Below are 13182 nucleotides of genomic sequence, written 5' to 3' on the forward strand. Positions count from 1 at the left end.
AACTAGTAACCATAACATTTCATTTCTTTTTAGATAGTGACTAAATATGCTGAACTAATTTTTAGAAAATTTATCAGAGAAAGATTTCAACAATTTTTTAAAAGCTATCTGTACTAGATAGTTTTGTATTCATAGTAATGGAATATTTTAGTACAAACATATGAAATCTACAAACCAAGGTTAAATCTAGTAACTGAGGCTATAAATGGATATGTTTGTTACTGTGTAATGTTTTTTGATATGTGACACAGTAACTTCAATGTTGCATCTGCACAAGTTTTTACTCTGTCTTCTATGTAGGTGAATTTCAGGAACACTTGAGACCTGTTTTCTTCTGAACGGGAAGTAAGCTCCTTTTGTGTGTGTGTGTGTGTGCTTATCCTGTTTCCTGTTGCTTACTTTATACTGTACTCTAACATCCAGTCAGATACCAGAAATTATAAATTGTTTCCTTCTATAAAACAAGTTTCTTTTAACAATTAACGAAGTCTTGTATAATGTTTATTTGGTGAACATAGCTGAATTATCATTCAAGTGAGCTTTAGAAAATGCATTCTTTTCAACAGTTGTCATGTATGACTGTATTTCCTGTGTTATTACATAAGTGTTTTCCTGGATTTGTATAATGAAGCAAGAGTAGGCTTATATATTATGAAAATGGAAACCTAAACCAGCAATTAATCTTTTATTTTTTAATAAAAGGTTAGTTCTTGTAAGTCTTAAAATTTTGCAGTTTCTTAATAAAATGGAATATTTGAAAGGATTTAGTTAATTTGATTAGTGAACATTGTTTTAAAACCATCATTTTAGCTTTGTGAAAATCTGTATCAAAATACAGAGTAAAACATTTAGTTGATGGAAGTCTTAACCTTTTTGTGTCGTTTGGTAGAACACGTCTGATTATTAAAATTCATGTGTAATATGCTATAACTAGTTTCTAGGCATGTTTAAATAATTTAATATGCCCATTTAATTACACTTTTTTATATCTGTAATTATCGTGTCATTATGTCCACTACTTAAAAAGTGAATTTTATTTTAATTTCTAAGGTTTTCTTTCCCCACTTTGGAAAAACTCAGAAAATAGTATTGTTAGATATTGTTGATGTTGCCCAGGAAGATGGGAGAAACCATCTTTTTAATTTTGTCCTTTGTTTTTCTAAAAAGTTCTCTTAAATATATGCATTTAACAAAACCAGTAGCTCTGCAAAAATGGTGTAACCAGCTTTTCTAGGGAAGAGAATTGTATTAGATTAACATTATTAAGTATAAATTTGATACTTGAGTGTTTGGCAAATAGGATGTTCCCTATGTGCCTTTGTACAACTCTTACCCTGTAATGATCCTTCTGGACTTAAAATTTATGAATGAAAATAACTTCCATAACTGGATTGGAAAAGAACTAAGAATTATATTTGACTACCATCTATATAAGGATCGCAATATATAAAAGAATACTGTATGCAGCAAATGGGTTTCATTCCCATGATAGTCTCTTTAGAGACTCTCATCCAGATTCTGGTGAAGTTACTCTTAGATGAGATGGGGTACATAGTGTGGAAATAAGTTAAACGGTCAGATTTTCAACTTGTATAAATAGCAGGGCTGTCAATCGAAAAAAAAAATTAATCACCATTTAAAAAATCAATCCTGATTAATCTCACTGTTAAACAATAGAATACCAACTTGTAGTTATGAAATATTTTGGATGTTTTTCTACATTTTAATATATATATTGTGTTCTGTGTTGTAATTGAAATCAAAGTGTATATTATTTTTATGACAAATATTTGCACTGCAAAAATGGTAAAAGAAATAGTATTTTTCAATTCACCTCATACAAGTACTGTAGTGTAATCTCTTTGTCATGAAAGTGCAATTTACAAATGTTGATTTTGTTTGTTTGTTACATATCTGCACTCAAAAACAAAACAATGTAAAACTTCAGAGTCTACAAGTCCACTCAGTCCTATTTCTTGTTCAGCCAATCACTCAGAAAAACAACTTTGTTTACATTTATAGGAGATAATGCTGCCCTCTTCTTATTTACAGTGTCACCAGAAAGTGGCAACAGGTATTTGCATTACACTTTTGTAGCCAGCATTGCAAAGTATTTATGTGCCACATGTGCAAAACATTCGTATGCCCCTTCATGCTTCGGCCATCATTCCAGAGACATGCCTCCGTGCTTATGGTGCTCATTTAAAAAAAAATGTTAATTAAATTTGTGACTGAACTCCTTGGGGAGAATTGTATGTCCCCTGCTCTGTTTAACCCACATTCTGCCATATATTTCATGCTATAACAGTCTCGGATGATGATCCACCACATGTTTTTCCTTTTAGGAACACTCACTGCAGATTTCACAAAACGCAAAGAAGGTACCAATGTGAGATTTCTAAAGATAGTTACAGCACTTGACCCAAGGTTAAAGAATCTGACGTGCCTTCCAAAATATGAGAGGGATGAGGTGTAGATTGTGCTTTCAGAAGTCTTAAAAGAGCAACACTCCAATGCGGAAACTATAGAGCCCAAACCACCAAAAAAGAAAATCTACCTTCTGCTGGTGGCATCTGACTCAGATGATGAAAATGAACATGTGTCTGTCTGCACTGCTTTGGATTGTTATCGAGCAGAACGCATCATCTGCATGGATGCATGTCCTATGGAAAGGTGGTTGAAGTATGAAGGGGCATATGAATCTTTTGCGCATCTGGCACGTAAATATCTTGCAACGCCAGCTACAACAGTGCCATGAGAACGCCTGTTCTCACTTTCAGGTGACATTGTAAACAGAAAGTAGGCAACATTATCTCCTGCAAAAGTAAACAAACCTGTTTGGCTGAACAAGGAGGACTGAGTGGACTTGCAGGCTCTTAAAATTTTACATTGTTTTATTTTTGAATGCAGTTTTGTTTTGTTTTTTTACATCATTCTACATTTGTAAGATCAACTTTCATGATAAAGAGATTGCACTACAGTACTTGTATTAGGTGAATTGAAAAATACTATTTCTTTTGTTTTTTTACAGTGCAAATACTTGTAATTAAAAATATGAAGTGAGCACTGTACACCTTGTATTCTGTGTTGTAATTAAAATCAATATATTTGAAAATGTAGAAAACATCCAAAAATATTTAAACGGTATTCTATTATTGTTTAATAGTGCGATTAATTGCAATTAATTTTTAATTTCTTGACAGCTCTAATAAATAGTCATTGCTCAGCTGAAATCAATAGACATTTTAAATCATGTGAGGATTTCACCCATAGAGATCTTGGTCCTCAAGTTACCAGACTGAACTAGGGTATGTTTTAGAAGCAACTTATTAAAGTGAAGGATTTACATGTAGACGGTTATTTTCTAGATCTCTAGAAAATACTTGGAGTCTGGGGTCTCTCAGCATATTACATATAGCAGTACACTTCCTCTAAAGATCTTATCTGTCGGTAGTGTGAGCATCTGTCAGATGGGAATCCTTTGTGTTGGTTCCCTTGCAAATTTATATGGATGAAAGTAAGTAAGCCTTTCTCATAGCAGGCAAAAGTAAACTAGATGTTTCTAATACTGGAGGCAATAACTATTAATTAGAGGTCTGGATTACAAATTGGACCTCCAGGATTCTCTTCCTGTGTGATATTGGATAAATCTGTTAACCTCCCTTTACTCATGTTTTAAAATAGGCATAATGCATTGCCTCACAGGGATGTTTAAAGGTTTAATTGGTTGATTATTTGTTAGTTTTCTCAGATCCTTGGATGCAAGAAGCTCTAGAAGTACAAAACATTTATCATTAAAATAAGATCTTTTAACTAATGTTTATCTGCTGTATGATTTAACCTTTGGGCTTGACCCAGAATGTCTTGTACTGTATAGCTCTATAACTATTTTAAAACTACTGAAATGTGTCCTTGCTAGTTCTTTTATGTCTCTTAATTATTTCTGTGCTGCTGAACCCAATCAAGCTTAAATTAATTGAACTGCCGCTATAATAATCCTGATGCATAAACCAAAATTATATTGGCTAGTGCTTCATATAAATTCAAACAATTAAAATTGTGTTCCAGTATGTGAAAAGTGGGAGAAAATATTGATTGTTACAGTACTGCCAACCACAAGCATGTACAAATCATAAGTCACCAGCCAAAAATTACAAGATTGGCTTAAAAGCCATGAGATCTTTAAAATGTTGCATTCTTTTTACTTGTCTTCTGGCTCGTGAGTCTTTAAGGTACACTTGGGTCATGTTTTCACACTTTTCCTCTACCATCATGAGGGCTAAGAAATGACTTTCTTTAAAAAATCAGAGTTGAGATTCTCACATGCCTGCATCCGGTTGCGATGTCATTAAAAACATATATATAGTATATGTATATATACTATAATATATATATATTGTAAGACTTGTCATAAAATTGTGAGAGTTGGAAATGCTGATGTTTAAAAATTTTATTTAGAAGATTTTAAGCATGCTTTACACGCGCTGGAAAATGAGCTTTTTCGAGTGCTTGCTCATGTCGGTTCCATTCTAGATGTGCACACACCTGCATGCACAGCCATCAGATATTTTTGCCTTCGCGGTATCTGTACGGGCGGCTGTGGCACCCTCTTGAGTGTCGCACTCAAGGCTCTGCCTGCCCTACACCCTCTCAGTTCCTTCTTACTGCCCGTGGTGCTTAGCAAGGACTAGTGGTTTTCGTCTCTTCTGACTTGGAGCCTTAGGGCCTTGTAAATAGTTTGTTTATAGTAGTTAGTGTTAAGTATTTATTAAGTGTTATTAGAAGTTAGAGTCCCCAGGCAAGGCATGCCCCAGTCTCTGGGGTTTAAGCCCCGCTGGGACTGCAACAGGCCTGTGCCTGTTAGTGATCCCCATAGCAGCTGCCTGAAGTGCTTGGGGGAATCAGATATGAAGGACAAGTGTCACATTTGCAAAAATTTTAGACCCAGGACCCAGAAAGAGTGTGACATCCGTCTGAAGGCCCTCCTCTTGGAGGCTGCTCTCTGCCCAATTTCCGAGACTTCCCGGCCAGACTCTACCCCTAGTACCTTGGCCTCAGGGCGTAGTGCACTCCCGCCATTGTGTTCTGCCTGGCACTGCTCTCCATCGCTGGCACCCAAAAAGGCGGCCAAGAAGCACAGCTTCCCTTCACCAGGCAAGAAAGGCCATGGGGTACAGGGCAAAGGACGCAGTTTGGGCCGCCCATGCATACCAGAGCCACATGAATTTGCCTCTCCAGTCAGGGCCCCTAGTGCCCAAGAGATCCGCCCCTGACTCCTGGGAACGGTAGGAGACCCAGACTTGGCAGGACCAACGCCTTCTCAGATTCTCCCAGTGCCTAGGGAGAAGAGGCCTCTACCAGCGCCGCCAGCACTGTGTGTGCCACAGGAAGTGGCAAGGGCTCCTTACAAGGGCAAGCCAGCTGTTAGGGCTCCCCAGAGAGCAGTTGAGCACTGCCAATCCCCAGAGCCGAGGGAGTGCTCCCTGACTCCACACCACAGATCTCCGGCTTCTCAGCCCCGGTCCTCTGCAGCTTGCCCAAGATCATTGGCACCGTGATCGCAGTCTCCGTCCTCACGACACAGGTCGCCTAGGGGGAAGCACCAGTCACCGTATCGCCAGCACTGTTCACCCACCCACCAGTCATCTTCTCGGCACGGATCCCTGTCCTCCACACCATGGGAATGATCTGTGTCACGGTACTGGTCCCCCCCAGCTCTGGCTTTGGTCCTCCTATTCGAAGCACTGGTCTCCAGCACCGATGATTAGCCTACAGATGCGGGCATCAACAGCCCCACATTGGTCACTGGAAGGGGATTCCTCTGGCACAAAGAGAAAGCCCAGCCCCTCACTGAGGCATCACCAGTGTGATTGGGCACCTGAGGCTGCATCAACCTTTGTGATGCTTCCTTGGCAACATGGCCAGTGGCCAGTGCAGTGGCCCTATTGGAGTGCATGGGCATGCCTGTGATGCTGATGCCCCCTTTGCACCATTCGTTAGCTGCTGCCTCGGAGCAACAATTCACAGTACCAGAAGCACTGGGCTTGGTGTGCAAAACACACTCAGAGGTCAGGGTAGAGGAGTGAGTACCCACCCTGAAACCCCCTTTTCCCATAGGGAATGATGGCCCGGGGCCTCCCCGGTGGTAGAGTCGTCGTCCTCATCCCTAGACGAGGCAGTGGCAGAACTTCGAGGGCCAGCCTGCTGGATGATTTTATGGAGCACCAGTCTCTGCTTTGACAGGTGGCCTAGAACTTGGTCTTAGACGTAGAGAAGATGGCTGAGCAGGCAGACACCCTATTCAGTATGCTCTTGGCATCTACCCCTGCCCATGTTGCACTACCAGTGCATGATGGAGTTTTGAAAATTGCTAAGGCCCTCTGTCTAACCCCGTCCTCCATCCCTCCCACCTCCAAGAGAGCTGAGAAAAAGTACTTCATCCCAGCCAAGGGGTTCAAGTACTTGTATACCCACCCCCCTCTAGGCTCGCTGGTCATCTCAGTGGCCAACAAAAAGGAAAAGCTGGGGCTCACGAGTTTGACCCCCAAAAATAAAGAGGCCAAGGGGCTGGGAGGCAAATTTATTCAACTGTCAGCCTTCAGTTCCAGGTGGTGAACCACCAGGCTCTCTTGGTAAGATACAAATTTAATTTATGGGACTCCTTCTGTAAGTTCAAGGGGTCCTTGCACCAGGACTTGGCCCAGGAGTTTGGCACCCTGGTGGAGGAGGGTACTGCAGCAGGTGCTCCCTTCAAATGGCGTGGGACACAGCTGACTCAGTGGCTAGAAAGGTCTCATTGGTGGTGATCAAGAGTTGAAGCTCTTGGCTTCAGACCGCTGGGCTGTCTCAAGAAATTCAGGCCTTAATTCAAGATCACTCATTTAATGGAAATGGTCTCTTCTCAGAGTAGACTGATGCATGGCTGCATGGCCTAAAGGACAGTCAAGCCATCTTTGCTCCCTGGGTCTGCATACGCTGCAATTGGCAAGGAAGCAGTTCTGGCTGCCCGCCTCGTCAAGGGTCTGAGAGGAGAAGGGACAGAGACACTATCTTTAGTCGTCGTCGCCCTTCCTTCTCCCCTTCTTCCACGCAGCCCAGCCCAACGAAGCATCCCGGAGGCCAGAAGCGCTCATTTTGAAGGTATGCTAAGAACGATACCCCAGTCATCTCCCCAGATCCACCTTGTTCTTTCCTCGGCCATCTTCATCCCCCTGTTTGGCCTGGTTGCAGGTCACCTCGGACCACGGGGGGCTAGAGATAGTATCTCGTGGCTATACCCTGCAATTCTCGGCTGCCCCTCCCTCCTACTCCTCTCTTCCCCCTCCCTCTTCAGGGACACTTCTCACAAGCAACTCCTCGTCCAAGAGGTTAAGAACCTCCTGCACATGGAGATGGTAGAGGAGGTCCCTCAGGACATGAAAGGAAAAGGGTTCTACTCCTGCTACTTCCTAATCCCAAAAGCAAAAGGGGGCCTTTTTCCCATTATGGTCCTGTGATGCCTCAACAAGTCTCTCAAACTGTTGAAGTTTCACATGGTCTCCCGGGCCTTCATTATCCCCTCCCTGGATGTGGGAGACTGGTACGCCGCACTCGACTTGAAAAACACTCATTTCCATATTCCAAAGTCAGACATTTCCTCTGTTTCATAGTGGGTAGACCCCATTTTAAAATCATGGCGCTGCCCTTTGGCCTCTCATCGGCCCCAAAGGTGTTCACAAAATGTATAAAGAAAAGGAGTACTTGTGGCACCTTAGAGACTAACCAATTTATTAGAGCATAAGCTTTCGTGAGCTACAGCTCACTTCATCAGATGCATATCGTGGAAACTGCAGCAGACTTTATATATACACAGAGAATATGAAACAATACCTCCTCCCACCCCACTGTCCCGCTGGTAATAGCTTATCTAAAGTGATTATCAGGTGGGCCATTTCCAGCACAAATCCAGGTTTTCTCACCCTCCACCCCCCCACACAAATTCACTCTCCTGCTGGTGATAGCCCATCCTTGTGGATTAGTATGCTGTGGCCACTTACCTGAGGCGTCAAGGTAAAAGACTGCCTGGGACAGTGGGTCTCAAGAGACTTTATGAACGCAAACCCACCCCCAGAAGGTGACCTGCCCGAAGCAGGAGCAGCTGAGTCCCGAGAAAGCGAGATGCAGAGAAAGTGACAGAGTGCAGCTGCAGGAACGGGTGTCGGCCTGGCAGAGCTAAACCCCAGATGCGGCCAGGGGGTGGCACTCCAGCAGTGAGTAAAGCACCCCGTGGCAAAAGGGGATACACTGTTTCTGTACAAATTTATTTAAGCAATTTTATATCTTAACTTTTTACTAAATGAAGATTCATTTTTTGCTTGTGATTTGTGTCAACCTCTATTTGGATGGAAATTCAATTAAAATGTTCAGAAATTACAATTTATTTTTTTATTCAATAAAACTACCTTAAATATGCTAGATACATAAGAAGATTACAACAGAAAAACTTCAAAACCAGACTCCAGCGAGAGACTGTTGAATTGGAATTCATTTGCAAATTGGATACAATTAACTTAGGCTTGAATAGAGACTAGGAGTGGCTAAGTCATTATGCAAGGTAACCTATTTCCCCTTGTTCTCCCCTCCCCCCTCCCCCCGCGTTCCTCAGATGTTCTTGTTAAACCCTGGATTTGTGCTGGAAATGGCCCACCTTGATTATCATACACACTGTAAGGAGAGTGATCACTTTAGATAAGCTATTACCAGCAGGAGAGTGGGTTGGAGGGAGAGAAAACCTTTTGTAGTGGTAAACACCCATTTTTTCACGGTTTGTATGTATAAAAGCATCTTCTGTATTTTCCACAGTATGCATCCGATGAAGTGAGCTGTAGCTCACGAAAGCTTATGCTCAAATAAATTGGTTAGTCTCTAAGGTGCCCAAGTACTCTTTTTCTTTTTAAGAAGATAAAAGTTTATCAAAACATATTTTGCATTTTAAATTAATAAATCCTTTAAAGAAAGGAAGTATTATCTGAAGTTAGTGAATTGAACTGATTATTTCTGATCAACATGTCCTTCAAGATATTAGAACTAATAAACCTTGTTTTTATTCATAGATTAGTAGAGGAAAACAAGCTGTCCTGCTTTTTCAGTTTCTAATTGATTTTTTTTAGCTTTTGAATGAACTAATCATTGAATTGAGCTCTGCAAATAAGCTGTAATGAAGAAAATAATTTGTCTGCATCTGCAGAAGAGGTTATTGCTGTCAAAAGCTGGTTTAACACTTCAGGTTCCAGATGCTTAGCCTGTGACTTTCTTTAAAACTTGGCAGCAAACATGTACCATGTAACATTATTTTTTGCACTTAATTTAAATGACTTTAATTGATTATAATAAATTTAAGCCTCAACATAGGTTGTCCGTTTCAAACATAATTTTAAATAGATTTTTTTTAAATAAATGTGTATTTAATTCAAATAAAATATCTGACTTAAATTTTAAAAAAATCAATTATTAAAAAAAATCACAGGGATTGTTTTGTGTGGTTTTTCTTTAATCCACCATGAGCTGTTTTAGGGAGAGAAGATTTTATCTTTATAGAATTATAAACAGACCTGTACCAGTGTAGAAGAACCAACAGAGTAGGTACACTCATTGGTTATTGTGTGTGGGTTGGTGGGGTGGGGGAGGAGGAGGAGGGGAACAAAACCTTTCCTTTATGTCTAGACCCAAAATAATTAAACAAATATATGTAAATGGAAAACTTTCCACCACCTAGGAGGGGAGAAATATTTGGGGATATGGCAGATGCTAAATATTTTCTACAAGGGTTCTAGCAGGTGCCCTTAGAAAAACAGTGCTCATTTGTGCAGATTCAGCACCCCCGTTTGGGTGTTTGTGCAGACTGCCATTTGGATTGTTTTGGTACCTGAGACGTTTCACTGGAAAATGTAATCATTTTTTGATGGTATAACAGGTGCTAAGGTCAACATAGATAACGTTTTGATCTGGGGAAAAACAGTAGAAGAGCATGATCAGAGGCATCGGGAAGCTTTGGAAAGAGCCAGAGCTGCTGGGCTAAAGGTAAACAAATGAAAAATGTAAATACTGTGTAATGGAAATAACATATCTGTTATAGAAATAAACACAGTAAGGTGTACAGGTAGACCACAGCAAGGTTGAGATGCTTACCAGCATGACTGCCCTAACAGACAAAGAAGGGTGGAAGGGTACAAAGATTCCTTGGAATGGTGAACTTTGTGCCAAATCTAGCTGTCCAAGCCAGCAACCTGAGAGTGCTACCGTGCCAACATGTCCAATGGACATGAGATGCTAATCTTAATAAGGAGTTTGAGAAACTGAAATAGTTAGAGGCTCCAGTCCTAAGGTACTGTGACAAAGCTAAGTTTTCCACGGATGCTTCCAAGGAGGGTGTTAGTGCAGTTTTCTTACAATATTATGGTGAAATCTAGAGACCAGTGGCTTATGCATCAGTTTCTAACAAAAACTGAATGTCAGTATGCTCAAAAAGAGAAGGAATCTTTAGCCTTAGTTTATGGCTGTAAAAAGTTTCATGTCTTTATTTATGGGAGGCCAATGTTAAACTGAAACTAACTACAAATGACTTAATGCCATTACCAAATGGGGCCTGGTAATTCCCCTGCCCCTAGAATAGCATTTTGGGTTTTTTTCAGTTACAAATGTATAATTTGCAATTTGAATACAAACCTGAGGGAGATGATGATGATTACAGATACTCTGTAGAGTGTTTGACAAAAATGCAGTGGAGTAAAGTCCACAGCTAGAATTGTACATATCAGCTTGATTTAAAACTAAACTGTTGTTCCCGGTTCTCATAGGTTATATTCTCATTTCATTTATCTATTTATTCACTTTAATAATTGATGCCCTGCATGACCTCCACAGGTTCAGGGTTTTTTAAACCCCCTAGGTTTGCAACTAATGAACATTTGAATTGTTATGTATATGTTATTTCCATTTTGTTCATGTATTTGTGTGTATTTAAAATAAAAACAATAAAATACAATTTAAAATAAAATACTCTGTCCTATCTCAAATGAAATGTGGACAGTGTTTGTCAGAGCTATGGCTCAAAATGGGACCCTACAGAATGTAATCAAGACTGTTAGCAGGTGCCCAGCCCCATACTCCCTTTCAAGGGGGAAGTCTCAGTCCTAGATGTGATTCTGTTTGAAGGCACCAAAATGGTGATCCCTAAGGTGCTACAGAAAAATATGTTAAGGATACATTTAGGTCATTTAGGAATTGAAAAATCTTAGAAGAGCTAGATACATTTTATACTGATCTCAAATGTAAAGTCACATTGAAGAGGCTGTCAAGATTTGTTGTCTATTCCAAAAATATAGCCAAGTCAAGCATAACCATGTTAGTTGCACAGGAAAAAATGTCCCCCTTGAGCAAAGTACACTCAGATTTGCTTATTTTGATGAGAAAAAATGATGTACTTGTTCTAGACTATTACTCTCACTTTCTAGTTTTTACTAGAAGATACTACTGCTAAATAGATGATTGTACACATTGATTGTATTTTTGTTTGCTATGTCAGCTTTACCATGCCTATGTCTAACAAGGGGCCATAGTTTTAGTGGCCGAGAGTTCATGCCATTTGCAGTGACGTTTGGGTTTGGACATGTAACCCTTAGTCCCCATTATCATCAGTCCAATGGGTTGGTGGGAAACAGAATCAAAATAATAAAGTGCCTCCTGAAAAAGGCAGCAGAGTTTGACAAAACTGTTTTGCTGTAAATTCCCAACCACCTCTACTTACCGCCTCCTGACAACAGTTGTATTGATATCCTCAAGGGGTCCTCAAGTCCAAGCAATGGTGCATGATTAGCTGAACATTGTTAGTAAGTTGGTTATAAGTATTTATGTAAATATTGATTGATTGTTGATGTTAAGTTGGGCTGGGAAAGGAAGATGTGGGGAACTGTACTTTCAGGGGCTTGGATATGCTGTTGACAGGCAGTTGGAACTGAGATAAGGAGCTTGATAGAGATCTGCTTCAGTCAATGTCTGAGTGATTACTGAATACTATAACACAGGGGTGGCCAACCTGTGGCTCCGGAGTCACATGCGTCTCTTCAGAAGTAAATATGCAGTTCCTGGTATAGGCACCGACTTCGGGGCTGGAGCTACAGGCACCAACTTTCCAATGTGCCGGCAGGTGCTCACTGCTCAACCCCTGGCTCTGCCACAGGCCCTGCCCCACCCCAACTCCACCCCTTCCTGTCCCCTCTCTGGAGCCTGCTGTGCCCTCACTCCTCCCCCTCCTAGCCTTCTGTATGCCATGAAACAGCTGATCGGGAGGTGCGGGGAGGGAGGGGGAGGTGCTGTTCGGGGCTGCCGGTGCATGGGAGGCACTGGGAGCGGCGGGCGGGGGAGCTGATGTGGGGCTGCTGACTTATTACTGTGGCTTTTTGGCAATGTACATTGGTAGATTTAGGCTCCTTCTGAGGCTCTGGTTGGCCACCCCTGCTATAACAATCGCACGTGAACTGTGGAATTACCTGAAATTTATCAAGAGAAGCCATTTTGTGGATTGTGAAGTAAAAGTTCTAAAGAGCAGATTATCTGTATCGTAATAGGGAAAACTACAGTATTACATACTAGTTCTTCTGAAACTAGTCTTCAGAACCTGCAAGGTATGTTTGTGTACAATCTGCAAGTTGTACAAATGTAACATAAACCTCTTATTAGCAAGCAAAAAAAAAAAGAAGAAGTAAAATATCTCTTATGAGGCCACCTGTGGCGTGAAAATAGTCTTTGTGTAAATAGAATAAAAGGATTCTTCATTAGGGTGTTTAATGTTCAAGGGACAAATCAAAGTATCTTTCATAAAATGTGTATAGTGAAAGAGAAATTCAAGAAAAAGTCGAGGGTGTGCATTTTTGTTGTTGGAGGTGTCAGTCCTTTCTACCAGAAAGAATTGCCTCCTAAGATTTTTAACATTTTGCCAGACCTGAGATTCAATGTTAACAAGTACAGTACAAAGTTATTCTAGTCCCAGCTCCTTGTCCAAGATCAGCAGTCTGCAGATATCACTTCTGTTTTGGTGGATATTCAGGCTGTCTTGCAACCAGTTGGGTTAGTCTACAAATGAGTTATTTGAAGATGACAAGCCTTTCAGTTTTTCAGAAAACCTTTCCTTTAAATAGGAGCTGT

General features: G+C 40.8%; 1 protein-coding gene across 10 annotated transcripts in view; it reads left to right on the forward strand.

Annotated features, from left to right (window-relative positions):
• Nucleotides 1-13182, forward strand: part of PKP4 (plakophilin 4) — a 241943-nt gene that overhangs the window by 36570 nt on the left and 192191 nt on the right. Inside the window, exon 1 of one of the 10 annotated variants that reach the window (XM_084642564.1) lies at nt 9965-10059. The exons of the other annotated variants lie outside the window; for them this stretch is intronic. The gene's annotated coding sequence lies outside the window, so the exon portion shown is untranslated. Of the gene's footprint in view, nt 1-9964; nt 10060-13182 lie in introns of those variants that run through there. 10 annotated transcript variants of the gene reach the window in all.

The sequence above is a fragment of the Lepidochelys olivacea genome (assembly GCF_965140295.1).
Source record: "Lepidochelys olivacea isolate rLepOli2 genome assembly, chromosome: 11".
Taxonomy (NCBI): domain Eukaryota; kingdom Metazoa; phylum Chordata; order Testudines; family Cheloniidae; genus Lepidochelys; species Lepidochelys olivacea.